The following is a 15,265-nucleotide window of genomic DNA, read 5'->3' on the forward strand; positions in this document are numbered from 1 at the left end:
GTCAGAACATCTTTAGAGTTGTGGAATGGTCGTAAATCTAGTTTACTCATTTCCGTATCTGGGATTGTTCAGCACATGTGCTTGAGACTAATCCTAAGAAATTGGAACGATATTCAAAGTTATGCCTATTTGTAAGCTACTCTAAAAGGACACGAGGGGGTTATTTTTATGATCCTAAAGAAAACAAAGTGTTCGTATCGACAAATACTACTTTTCTTAAGAATGATCATATAAGGGAGAATAAATCGAGAAGCAAAATCGTGTTAAATGAACTTTCCAATGAAACTACTGATTCTTCAATAAGAGTTATTGAAGAGCCTACCACATCAACAAGAGTTATTGATATAGGTTCATCTAGTAGGTAAAATTCACCACAAGTGTTGAGGGAACCTCGATATAGTGGGAGGGTTGCGAACCCACCTATTCGCTATATGGGTTTAACTGAAATCCTAGCTATGGTAGCTGATGGCGAGTTTAAGGATCCATTGTCTTACAAGAAGGCAATGAAGGATGTTGACCGAGATGACTGAATCAAAGCCATAGATTTCAAAATGGAGTCTATGTACTTCAATTCAGTTTGGGATCTTGTAGATCAACCTGATGGGGTTAAACCTATAGGTTATAAATGGATCTACAAAAGAAAACGGGGTGCTGATGGGAAGGTGCAAACCTTTAAGGCTAGACTGGTGGCAAAAGGTTATACCTAGGTAGAAGGAGTTGACTATGAGGAGACTTTCTCGTCTGTTGTCATGTTAAAGTCTAACTATATCCTCCTATCTATTGCTTCATATTATGACTATGAGATATGGCAAATAGATGTCAAGACTGCTTTTCTGAATGGCAATCTTGAGGAGACCATTTATATGGTGCAGCCCGAGGGATTCATCGTCCATGGTCAAGAGCAAAAGGTTTGCAAGCTGAATCGGTCTATTTATGGACTAAAACAAGCATCTAGATCTTGGAACATAAGATTTGATAATGCGATCAAATCTTATGGCTTTGACCAAAACGTTGATGAGCCTTGTGTCTACAAGAAAATCATCAACAGTTCAGTAGTTTTCCTAGTGTTATATGTAGACGATATCCAACTCATTGGGAATGAAGTAGGCTTATTATCTTCAGTTAAGAACTGACTAGTGACCTAATTCCAAATGATGGATTTGGTAGAGGCTCAGTTTGTTCTTGGGATTCAGATCTTTCAGAATCAAAAGAATAAAATGCTAGCACTGTCTCAGTCATCGTACATTGACAAGATGTTGATCAAGTACTCGATGCAGAACTTCAAGAGGGCCTATTGCCTTTCAGGCATGAAATTACTTTGTCTAAGGAACAGTGTCCTAAGACACCTCAAGAGGTTGAGGAAATAAGACGGGTCCTCTATGCATCTATCATAGGTAGTTTGATGTATGTGATGTTATGTATTAGACCTGACATATATGCTACGCAGTAGGGGTAGTCAATAGATATCAGTCTAATCCAGGATATGGTAACTAAACAGTCGTCAAGAACATCCTTAAGTATCTTCGGAGAACGAGAGACTATATGCTTGTGTATGGTTCTAAGGATTTGATCTTTACAGGATACACGGGCTCTAATTTTTAGACTGATAGAGATTCTCGAAAATCCACTTCAAGATCAGTGTTCACTCTTAACGGAAGAGCTGTAGTTTGGCGAAGCACCAAGCAAGAGTGCATCGCGAACTCCACAATGGAGGCCGAGTATGTAGCGGTTTGTGAAGCTTCTAAAGAGACCGTTTGACTCAAGAAATTTCTAACTGATTTGGAAGTTGTTCCAGACATGTCTAGGCCTATCACTCTTTATTGTGATAATAGTGGTGCTGTAGCGAATTCCCATGAGCCTCAGAGTCATAAGCGTGGTAAGCACATTGAGCGAAAATACCATCTCATTCGAGAGATTATGCATCAAGGAAATGTGATTGTCACGAAGATAGCTTCGGAGCACAACGTTGCTGATCCATTTATGAAGGCCCTTATGGCTACAATGTTTGAGGGTCACTTGTAGAATATGGGTCTATGGGACATACCACGTCTGGACTAGGGCGAGTAGGAGATCTTGTACTGGGCATTTATGCCCTAATTTATGGTTTTGTGTACCTGTAATTTGATTATCTTGTACACCCCACTAGCTTTAGGAAAAGTGGGAGATTGTTGGGGTTAATGTCCTAAATCTCGTAGGGTTCTGTAGTTTGTAAACACCTGGATGAAAAAACCTTCTGTGATTTATAATATATGATATTTTATTCACATTGTTTATGAAATACTTGATATTTTAGTTGCATTAACCATAAACCAATAAACTAAAATCTATGGCTATCCTTGTAACTTAAACATGTATGTGGAGACATATAAGTGGATCATGTTTTAAGTAATAACCTAAATGGTCTGTAGTATATAGATAAGATTGGATACCTTATCCTAGTAACACTACGAGTTTGGCCAGCTTTGTAGGTGTTACAAATATTACAAAGTGCTACAAATGATTTGATCCTGATCATTCATGTATTAGACATGCAAGCGGGGATATTCTATTCCGAGGAGTTTGTATAAGATTGGACCATGAAATGTTTAGTCTCGTTATATAACGCCATTCATAATTGAGACTTTCACTTCACTAGGATGACCATAGACAACATGACCTTAATCCTAAGTGAGTTGTGAACTCTTGCCTATAAGGGCAATCTTTTGATTTGCATGGGTGAGAATGGCCAGATCGCCTACTCAACAAGCCTACCATTTTGGGGATTCATCTGATTGGAGAGCTGGGAACTCAGCTACACAAGATAGAATTTACTTCTTCCTCGAAGTAGGGGTAAGTAGATAAATTACTCCCTTAAGAGCTGATTTCGGGTCTTAAACAATGTGGCACCACACTCTCTTAGCCTGGGAGAGGTTCAGTCATAGTGGGAGTATGATCTATTGTTCATTAGAGGAATCAGTAGTACTTAAAAAGTTCAATGATTTGACCCAACTGTACTTATGAGCGATTTGTGAAGGGTCATCGTACTATTGATTGGTTATATCCAATGGACACAAAAATATATCTGTAGTGCGAAGAGTGCAGCTGTCGATCTTTAGTGGAGTGTTCGGCAGTTAACGGATGGTGGATAATGTGATTAAAAAGTTTAATCAGTTATTCATGTAACGTTGGAGCTTCAAGCTACAGGTTAATAAGGTCCCCTTGGTAACTCAATGGATTTAAGTTGAGAATCAGTTTTTGGGTTAATTTGAAATGTTTAAATTAATAAGAGGGAATTTGATTATATATGATATAATTAAATTAATTCAATTATATATGATATAATTGATATAATGTATTTGATATATTATGGTTTGATTGGAGGAACTAGTATTTGAATATGACTCAAATATATTTTCTATGGATAAGATTCATAGTTATTGAATTTAATATAAATAAATTCCATAAATAAAGAAAAAGAATTATGGTTCATATATTGTATATGATGCAATAATAAAACTGTAGTGTTTCATACTCGACGCATGGTGCGTTTGCTACACGATCAACTGTAATATTAAAACTATAGTGTTCCATAAACTACGCGATCACATAGTGTTGCATACTCAACGCATAGCTGCTCGACACATGGTGCGTTTGCTACAGGATCAGCTGCAATGTGTTCTTTGAGGGGCGATTTAAGACCCAGTTCACCTGTTTCCAACCAGTTGACTCAAATATTGTAATAGTTAGCCTTTGTTATTTTTCTTTTAGAGAGTTTCTATCTCGGTCCATCAACTTTTAGTATAAATATACATGTGATGTATGTTTCTATTATATGTCATAATGTATGCCATATAATTTTAAAACCTACCATAGGTTATGTATTTATTTTCATGCATCATTTTATATTATGAGTGTTATAATATATGAATATGCATGATTTAAATTACAAAAAGCATGCTCATGAATCATATAATATAAGAGTTATAGTATATGTATACATGCATCATCTACATTATAAATGTTATTATATAAGGTTGAATGGTTGTATGAAATGTATGCTATAGCATGGTTCATTGCTTAGTTATATAAATGTTATATATTTTGTAATGAATGAATATTGCATGAACCATGACATTACCTTAGGTTAAATTATAAATGTTATAATTAACTAATGTATGTCTATCATGCAATGATAGGTTTTAATTTGTTTCATTTACTTTATAAGAGTTAAAAATAAATAAAATTAGAAAATGAAATCAATAACCAAGAGTTGCAAGCAAACTTAGGTAAAATCATTTTTTAAAATAGATTTAAAATATGATTGATATAGATCTAAGTTCACAAATTTCTAATGAGATTAGAAATTAGATTAATCTTTAAATCAGTTTAATGGGATTAAATTGAATTAAATAAAAGATTACATTTGTAGCAAATATATCTATAAGGGACCTTTTGTCTAATGCGGGTTCTGGCTAGGCTGGGGTATTTAAGCTGACGGAAACAGAATACCCTTACCTGGGAACCTACCTGAGAATGTGAATTAGATAGATTCGCTACAAACATTCAATTGTTGATTAACATTTGTTAAAATGTTTAACGAATATTAATCAAAATTATTTAATTTTCCAAAGTAAGTGTTACTTTTGGGCAAACTTAATCAAAGTAAAAATAATTAGCCGTATTTTTCCCAAGTAAATTAAACCCTAGGTTGTTAAAATACTCAGTGGGAGGAAAAAAAATGTATATGATACGTCATTTTTCCACTCACGTTTCTCCCTTAATATTCACATCGTGAGATTCATGCTTGGCCTTGAGGCGCCCTGGGAGCATTCCCTTTCGGATGGTGTTTGCATGTGTCAATATCAAGGTGAATGGAGAGAGTATTTATAGTAAGTGGGAAAAAGATGTGTGTCAACATGTCTTATGGTCTCTTTCATTGGTTTGCACCGTGAGACCTTCTTGCATGACCTCGAGGCGCCCTAGGAGCATCCCCCTTCGGATGGTTTGTGCAGTTCGTCAATATCCAGAAAAGAATAAGGTCGCTTTAGTTTTTGCCCCAATCAGTTTTTCCCTTTGGTTGGCTCATTGGGGCAGAACTGTAGGATATAAAATGAAGGGTCACACTTACAAGAAATTATTTTGACCAAATAAATGATGACTGATCATTATAGGAATAAAAGTTATTCTAGTATAATGATTAGTTGAGAGTGTCCCAATTCAGTGAAGGGAGAAACTGACTATCCTTCAGTGGCTTTTGTCCTAAATCACTGAAGCATCATTGCAAAATTAGATGTTTGATGGGGTTCATTTAGATTTTGCTAACAACGATATCAATATGTTTGTTTTTCCAGCAAATATGTTAAATAGTGTTTTTCCGTTAGTTGCCTTTTCTAGTTTGACCAATTTCATTTATACGATATGGAAAAAGTCTATTAAAGAGTTTTTCGTGGTAAACGACCTTGAAATTGTCATAAATGAGGATTGTCCTCAAGTCCCAACCCCTGATGCACCACGAAATATTCGTAATGCATATGAGGTGTGGACAAAGGCTAATTTGAGGGCCCAAGTTCAAATTTTGGCAAGCATACCTGATACGTTGGCCAAAAGCTTTGAGAACATCGCCATTGCACAGGAGATCATGGAATCAATGTGAGAATTGTTTGAACAAAAGTTCTCACTATTCAAACAAAACGAGATTGATGATAATGAAACTAGTAGTGTATGTTCCCAAGATAATCTCCAGTCCATATTGAATGTCAAGGGACTAACAGAGAAAGCAATTGTTGCCAACTCTGATGAAGTTCATCGACGAGGATTGTCCTCTGAAATGAAACTTGGAGTTTACAATTTGGGTTATGGTACTGATCCCACTACTCTCCAGAAAATAAAGAACTCTAAAGACAATAAGTATGATTTATTTGTCTTGGAGACGTGCTTAGTAGAGAATGATGATTCTACCTGGATAGTTGATTCAGAAGCTACTAACCATGTATGTTCTTCCCATCAAGGATTTGGTTCCTGGAAACAGTTGAAAGTTGGAGAGATGACTCTTAGAGTTGGTACTGGTGAAGTCGTTTCAGCTGTTGCTATAGACAGGCTTAAGTTATTTTGGACAAGAAACGTTATATGTTATTAGATAATGTATACGTAGTTCTTCATATCAAAAGGAACCTAATTTCTGTTTCTTGTCTGATTGAACAAAATTATTCTATTTCCTTATTAGAGAATAAAGTGTTTATTTTTAAGAATGGAATGGAGTTAGGTTTGGTTCAATGGAAATTAACTTGTATGTACTAAAGCTGTTACTCAAAAAAGTTATGCTCAATACTAAAATGTTCAAAACAGCAACAACTGTAAAAAGACCGAGAATTTCTCCTAAAGAAAATGCCCATCTTTGACATCTAAGGTTAGGCCACATAAATCTCAATAGGATTGAGAATTTGATGAAAAGTGGACTTTTAAATGGTTTAGAAGAAAACTTTTTACTAGTATGTGAGTCATGCTTTGAAGGTAAAATGACCAAATGACATTTTACTGGAAAAGAATAGAAAGCCAAAGAAACCTTGTAGCTTATACATTCTGACTCTCTATGGTTCGATGAATGTAAGAGCATGAGGTAGTATGAATATTTCATCTCTTTTATAGATGATTATTCAAGATTTGGGTATGTATACCTAATGCAACATAAGTCTGAAGCTTTTGAAAAGTTCAAGGAGTATAACATCGAAGTTGAAAACTTGTTAGGAAAAAATATAAAAACACTACGATTTGATCGGGGTGGAGAGTATATGGACTTAAGATTCTAAACCTGTATGATAGAATTTGAAATCACGTCCTAACACTCAGCCCCAGGTATATTTTAGCAGATTGATGTATCAGAAAGGAGAAATATAAACCTGTTGGACATAGTTTGGTCTATGATGAGTTATGCTCGTCTACCTGACTCATTTTGGGAAAATGCAGTAGAGACTACAGTTTATATTTTGAACAACGTTCCCTCAAAGAGTATTTATAAAACACATTTTGAGTTATGGAGAGGTCGTAAAAGGTAGTTTACGCCACTTCAGGATTTAGGGATGTCCAGCTCATGTGCTAATGAATTCCATGAAGGATCTCTTACCAATTGAAATACACAATATACACTGTTTTGAATGATCTGGCCAATTTTTGGAAATACACCATTTTTTAATGTCCCCAAAAATTCCACTTGCTTACAATTGAAGGATCTCTTACCGAAGAGTTCCATGAGCATGTTCGGATTGCTTCGATCTCACCATGACCGAAATACACAATATACATTCATACGCACAGTTATGCAAACAAACAGTAATTATCAGCATGCTATGAACAACAAAATAACAAAGGAATGAGTTTCCATACCAGTTGAAGATAGTCTTCGAACTTCGGAACTCAATGCAGCGGAAACCTCTATCCAATCAACCAACGCCCAAACAGATGTGTTGACTGCAGCAGCACAAACAACCGCAAAATCACGAACGTAGTGGGGACGACACCACCAAAAAAGAGCCCCGGGTATTCTCGGAGTGAGAACCCAAAGCGTGATCTTTGGTGAATTTAGTAGAGGAATGAGGAAGCACGGATTGTGTAGGCAATAAGAAAATGGGAGGGAAAAAGGCGCTATCGTATAGCACGATGCTTATCGTTTAGGAGAAACTATACGATCGTGTAGGTTTTGTAGAACGATCGTTTAGGAAATGGTATACGATCGTTTAGCAAACTTAGCATACACTACAATTGCTTAGGGAAGCTATCCGATCGCGTAGGAATTGGTGTGTGATCGTTTAAGTGGGAGGTGGATGATCGTTTAGGCGGAGAGTGACTATCACATAGGCTCTCGAAATACTTAAGCGATCGATTACTTTTCACCAGCGCAATCTCTCTTTCTTTTTTGATGGACGATTCAAAATGAAAACCATTTTCATTTTAATTCATCGGTTACAATAACCGATACTGCCCCACTAACCCACGTCCGAACGTGAAAAATTGGCTTAATTATCATATAATTAACCAATTAAATAATAAATATAATCATATTATATTTTTACCCTATAGTTTGATATCACATATCTACTATAGTATTTTCTCCTCTACTTGATATAAATCATATTTATATCTAATTTCCTCCAAAATAAGGTATCTCATACATTTAGCCAATTATATCATATATAATTAACTAGTCCAATTATATCATATATAATCTCCTCTTGTCAATTTGAACATTTCAAATTAACCCAAACACTGATTTTCGACTTTATCCAAGCAACCCAGGGGACCTAATGGACCTGTGGCTCAAAGCTCCAATGGTCCGTGAATAGCTGACTAAACTATTTAGCCACGAGATCTACCATTCGTTAACTGTCAGGCATTCCACTAAAGACCAACAGCTGAACTCTTCTTACAACAGATATATTTCTATGTCTATCGGATATAACCAATCATGAGTACGATGACCCTTCACAGATGCTCGTAAGTACAGTTGGGCCAAATTACCGTTTTGCCCCTGTAGTTACATCTCACTCCTTAAGTACCACTGATTCCTCTAATGAACAATACAACATAATCCAAATATGTGTGAACACCTCTCGGGGCAAGAGAAGGTATGTGGCGCCACATCTTTCAAGCCCCAGAATCAGCCTTTAAGGAAGTTATCTATCTATTTTCCCCTGCCTCAGGGAAGGAGTGAATTTCATCTTGTGTAGTTGAGTTCCCAGCTCCCAAATCAGACGAATCCTTAAAATGGTAGGTTTGAATCAGCGACCTGGCCACTCGCACCCATACAATGTTACCTATGGTCATCTTCATGAAGTGAAGTCTCTGTCATGAACAGTGTTATATAACGAGACGTTAACACTTCGTGGTCAGGTCTTATACAAACTCTTTGTATAGGATGCCCCCACCCGCATGTCCCCAACACGAATGATCAGGATTAGACCATCTGTGACAAGTCACATCACTTGTGACCATTCCACAAAGTGGGTCGCATCCGTAGCGTTACTAGGATAAGGTTTCCCTTCTATATCAATACACTATAGACCCTTTTGGTTATTACTCAAGACATGATCCACTTGTATGTCACCATATACATACTTGACTCACATATAGATAACCATGGATTTTATATTTATTGGTTTGTGGTAAAGCAAATAAAACAAGCAATTGAGCAAAATACAAGATGTGAAGTAAATATCATATATTATACAACACAAGCGTTCATACAAACTATTTATAAACCACAGGACACGAGACTTTAGAGCATCAACCCACCTCGACCCGATCGAAATGTTTTAATCCGTCTATCCAATGCGTTTTCAATTTCAGCCTTGAACTCTTTGAACTTTTCAAAGGATTTAGAATTTCGTTGCATAAGATAAACATACCCGTACCTGGAGTAATCATTAGTAAAATTGATAAAATACTCATAGCGACCTCGGGCTCGCACATTCATAGGACCATAAAGGTCAGAATGTACTATCTTAAGAGCCTCCTTGGCTCTATAACCTTTTACAGTAAAAGGTCATTTAGTCATCTTACCCTCAAGGCAAGATTTGCATACTGATAAAACATTTTCTTCTAACTCACTTAGAAGTCCATTATTCACCAATCTCTCAATCCTATTGAGATTAATGTGTCCTAAATGAAGATACCAAAGTTGGGCATTTTCTTTTGGAGAAATACGTCGACATTTTGATTGAGTTACGACAGTTCTGAACAATTCAGTATTATGGAGGGAATTAATGGCTAACGACCTTAGCACATATAAATTCGATTCTAGATTTGCTGTGCAAAGAAAAACACAATCTTTATGAATAAACGCTTTATTCACATTAATAGATAGTATATTTATATTGCAATAAATATATACATCATTTAAAATAAATATATACACAGAAATGAGGTTCCTCTTTAGTCCTGGAACAATATATACACCATTTAAAATAAGAAACCTATTCTGTAAAGCTAACTGGAGTCCTCCCACTACCATAGCTGAGACAACGTGCCCGGTGCTAAATCGCATCGTCATCTCACCAGCTCCAGCTGTCGCCAACATCTAATCCCCTGAAAAGAAGAACAAACATGGTTAGTGGCTGGTGACAGAAAATTAGAAGTTAAATTATTCAATAACTAAAATCCCGTGGACACAATATGCGATGCATGTTCCTAAGATATGTGTTGATAGTCATGCGTTGGAATGATAATGCGTTAACGAATGTATATGATGACCATGCGTCCTGTCACAAGTTTTCTTGAGTTCACGCCAAGTATAATGCGAACGCAAATTTCTCGGATGATCCGAGGTCGAACACAGGGACTTGTAGCACAATGAATGCGGTGATGTGCATGTGGCGGTTTAAATAAAAGAATGGAAGAGAGGTTGCTAAGTTAACTCTATTCCTACTCCTATCTAACAGACAACGCAATGAGAATATGCATGAGAGGTAGAGATACGACAACTCTTGGCATGAAATAAATGAATGGAAAAATTGATAAAATGCGGAGATGATTTCATTGCAACCCTTAAGAGTGACCGCAAGGGCAAGTCAACACAAGCCATGCAATCATGCTACACACATGTGAAGCTAACTCTAAGATGTATTTGGTGTATCTGTGATATTGTCGAGAAGCCTATGCCTGCTTAGACCTCCATAACCAGTTCACTAGCTCCTGCCGCATGAGCGTGGTTGCCACATAACCCCTTATCCTACTTCCTGGATGCATGCAATATCCAATCTGTAGGGTGCATACGCTATATTATAGCAAACGGAGCTTATCTTTACGATCCCCATTCTTGCCTATGCGTTCCAATCCGCTCTCCCGAGTCTTAGATTTGGGTTTTAGACTACTCTCCCAAGTATGCCTACATGATGAATGATGCGCTCATAGGACAAGGTAACCGTATGAACTCTGCTGACCTAAGATTGTTCCTATCTTTAGTGACCAATGCATACATTGCTTAATGCGACCAACCAACGCACTCAAGCAAGCAATGCGTTAGCCTATAGACAGGCATTGCCATAGCTTCACACTAAGAAAATAAGGTTACTCACACACTCAAGCAACGCACACCTCTCGGTGGGTTGCTACATGTTTCATATCCCTAATCTACATGACTAAGTATGCGATACCCATGCAATCCCATTAAGTGTTGCAATAAAAGTAAAGATGCTAAGCAAGGAAGATGGAGATGGAGTCGAAGGAAACAAAGAAATGCATTGAAAACAAATTGTGTTAATTCCTTAATCATAAAATGTCATACAATACAATATAAGAAAAGAAATAGAAATGAAATGACCTGCGGGAAGCAAAGACTTGCTTCTAGCGGATGTGCCCCGGTAGTGCCATGGATGAGTGGAGGAGCTGACTCTCTCGAGATCTAGCTCCGGTCGAAGGCTACGGTCATCACTCGGAATGGATGAAGGAGGTGAAGAACTCTCAAGCGTCTTCTCACGTATTTTGTCTAGNAAGGAGGTGAAGAACTCTCAAGCGTCTTCTCACGTATTTTGTCTAGATCGCGGGGAAAATCCCCGGATAACTTGAATTCCTGCTCATCAGCTTCTATTTATAGAGCTTGGGTCATCGATAGCATTAATTAGACTGCTCTGAGTCTGACATTCAGCGCGTTAGTCCTTTCTGAACCTCTGCCACTAACGGCGTGGTAAGTGAAATGTAAAATTCATCTTTTAGTTTTTCTCGAGGTAGATGCGTTGATGCATTCATTCCACTAACCTTGCGTTTCTCCCATTAGTATGCGTTGTCACGTACCCGCAATCATTCAATGACCGCATTCGCTTAACACCACAACTTTACACGATGACCGCAATTGCTTGACGAGCGCAACTTCTATGTGATGGACGCATACGGTTGATTTCCGCAACATCCATGCGTTTACCTTTGCGATGGAGAGTTTCTTCGCATGCGGTCGTCTATGCGGTGGTCTGGTTTCCACGTTTGCATCTATTTCCTGTTTTAGCTACAAAAATAGAACATTGAACGCATAATAATGCAAAATAACGGGTAGCTGAGATTCAACATGTTGATCGATGCAAGCTCACTTTCTTGTGAATTCCTAACATGATTGCCGTATATTCTGCTTAACAACCTTCATCATTCTAAGTAAATGGCCTAAGATGACATGCATTTCTGCATGTCATCAGTGGCACCCGAATCAATTATCCAGGCAGAATCATCATTCTCCACTAAACAAGTTTCAAATACAAGTAAATCACATTTATTTTATCGGCCTTGGCCTTAGCCTTGGTTGCTTTCTTCTCTTTCAAATACCGAGGACAGTTCCTCTTCCAGTGTCCATCTTGGTTGCAGTGGAAACACTTTCCCTTAGTAACTTGTGGATGCCTCCTTGGGGTGACAGGCGGTGGGTTAACAGGTGCCTTCCCTTTTCCCTTACCACCCTTCTTCTTCTTCCCCTTTGCAAAGTTAGAAATAGAAGGTGAAGACTTTGTTCCTGAGGTCGAACCTCTAAGGAACGTCCTGTTGGATGAAGCAACATTTTCCTCACCTTTGTTCATCTACTTACTTTTCAGTAAAGATTGGTATGTCTGCAGCTCATTGAGGAACGTTATAGGTTATATTTCACTTTGTTAAGAATCACATTACTAACAAAGTGCAGGAAGCTCTCTGGAAAAGAATGCAGGATTATGCTAATCTGGTTGCCCTCATCGATGGTAGACCCATTCAACTCCGCCACATTAAAGTGGACCATCATGTTTAGCACATGTTCACGAACAAAGGTGCCTTATTCCATTTTGGAGTTGAATATGTATTTAATAGCCTCATGCATGAGTTGTTTAGACAGTTGTCTAAACATCCCCCGCAGGGACTCCATGATCTCACGCACTGAGACCATAAGCTTATGTTTCTTGGCCAAGACTTCAGAAAGACTTGTCAAGATGTAGGCTTGGGCCTTCTCATTCGCCATTGTCCATCGCTTGTATGCCTCCTGAACATTTCAAGCGGCATTCGGAGCTGGGATAGGAGGACAAGCCTCCGTGAGAGCGAACATGAGATCCTCGATGATCAGGATTGTTGTGATCATGTGTTTCCATGTTGCGAAATTATCGCCAGTAAGTTTTTCGGCGCTTAGTAATGCCAACGTGGTTGTTGCCATTTTGAAAAAGTTGCTTAAAATACAAACAAAACTTTACTAGATTTTGCTAAACCACTTTTAAACCAATCAATTTTGCAAAAAGATTTCAAGTACCCTAAGATATAGACTTCTATTTTGCAATGATGCCCCAGTGAGGCAGGACAAACATCACTGATGGGGTGATCAATTGCCCTTTCACTGGGACGAGACATTTCCAACCATTAGGCAGAACTAACTTTTGGAACTGAACTTAACAGCCACCATTTTCTGGTCCAGAATCGTTAAACTTTAACTATTCCACGTAAGTGTAACTTCTCGCTTTCGGTGCTAGAGTCCTGCCATAATGATCCCACCGTAGGGAAGAAGCAGATTAGGATAAGAGAATAAGTTACCTTATCCTTGAAGGAAATCAGAACGATGATTTCTGTGAGCAGCGAAAGCAAGATTATTCCAAATTACAATCATGAAACAACAATACATTTACAGTCGACTTCAATACTAGTGGTTATGCAAATATACAGAGAAATTATAGCACGAGCTATAAAATGTACAGAGGAAACTTTACGCACATATGCAGAAACGTCTCCACGCTCTGATGTGTGACTCTGATCGAACAACTACAATCACGAACGCTCGATCTACACGACCACAACACCGCACGAACACTTCGCGCTCGTCCTCAACGAACTCCTCTGCAAAAGCGAACAGCCTCCACAGCACCGCAACGGCCTTAAAAAAACCTCGACGGTGTCGAGTTGAGTCTGACACCACCAACAAGCAGACCCTTGTATTCTTAGTGTGAGAATCCAGAGGGTGGGCTCTGTTCAGACTTGGTGTGAGGCAGACGAATGGAGGAAAGATAGATCGTGTACACAACTGGACAAGTGGGAGAAGTCGAAGACCTATCGTATAGGTCGATGCCCAATCGTTTAAATAAAACTATGCGATCGTCTAGCAAAAGCTATAACGACGTTTAGCTCTATCGTTTAGCTCGGTCGATTCTACACGATTGTTTACCTTGGGCCAGCGTTCATCTAGCAAAGCTATGTGATCGCTTAGTAAATACTGCACGATTGTTTTAGCTAGCACCTGCACGATCGTTTATCTAGCCCAACCGTCATTTAGTAAATCTATATTTATTGACGATTTCCGTGAGTTTCTTTTCACCGAGAGAAAACTCAAAACTTTTCAAACTTTGCAAAAACCTCTCTTCAAAATAGGAAACCGATTTCCTTTTAAAACCTCACGGTTACCATGATCAATCACCACCCACTACATTTGGTTAGTTAAAAGAAAAAAGTATTAATTATCTAATAATCAATATTATTATAAATATAAAATGATAACCAACTTATTATACTATATTTATAACCTATAGTTTTAATATTTCATCTCATGAAACATATAAACCATAGTTCTTTTTTCTATTCCATGGTACTTAATGTAAATCTCATTTACATCAATCCTCCACTAGATGTATCTCATACATCATACCGATTATATCACATATAATAAAAATACCTCTTGTCAATTTAAACATTTCAATTCAACACCAAGAACTGATCCTTCAACATGAATCCAAGCTACCAAGGGGACCTCATGGACCTGTAGATCCGAAGCTCCAACGGTACGTGAATAACTGACTAAACTTTTAGTCAAGGGATCCACATCCATTAACTGCCAGGCGCTCCACTAAAGATGACAGCTGAACTCTCTTCACTACAGATATATTATGTTCCATCTTAACCAATGAGCAGTGCGACAACCCTTCACAGATCGCTCGTAAGTACAGCTAGGCCAATAACCGTTATGCCCCTGTAGTTACATCTGTCTCCTTAAGTACCACTGATTCTCTAATGAACATAAATCATAGTCCTACTATGACTGGGTCTTCTCTTCCAAAGAGAAGCTGTGACCACTATGTTCAAGCCCCAAAATCAGCCCTTAAGGGAGCAATCTCTCTACTTATCCTTGCTTCGAGAAAGGAGTGAATTTCATATTGTGGATTGAGTTCCAACTCCCAGATCAGACAAGTCCCCAAAATGGTGGGAATGTTGAGTTGGCAATCTGGCCACTCTCACCCATACTAATCAAAGGACCGCCCTCAAAGGTAGAAGTTCACAAAACACTCAGGATTGAGGTTCGTGTCACCTATGGTCATTT

The sequence above is a fragment of the Benincasa hispida genome, chromosome 2, assembly GCF_009727055.1.
Source record: "Benincasa hispida cultivar B227 chromosome 2, ASM972705v1, whole genome shotgun sequence".
NCBI lineage: Eukaryota > Viridiplantae > Streptophyta > Magnoliopsida > Cucurbitales > Cucurbitaceae > Benincasa > Benincasa hispida.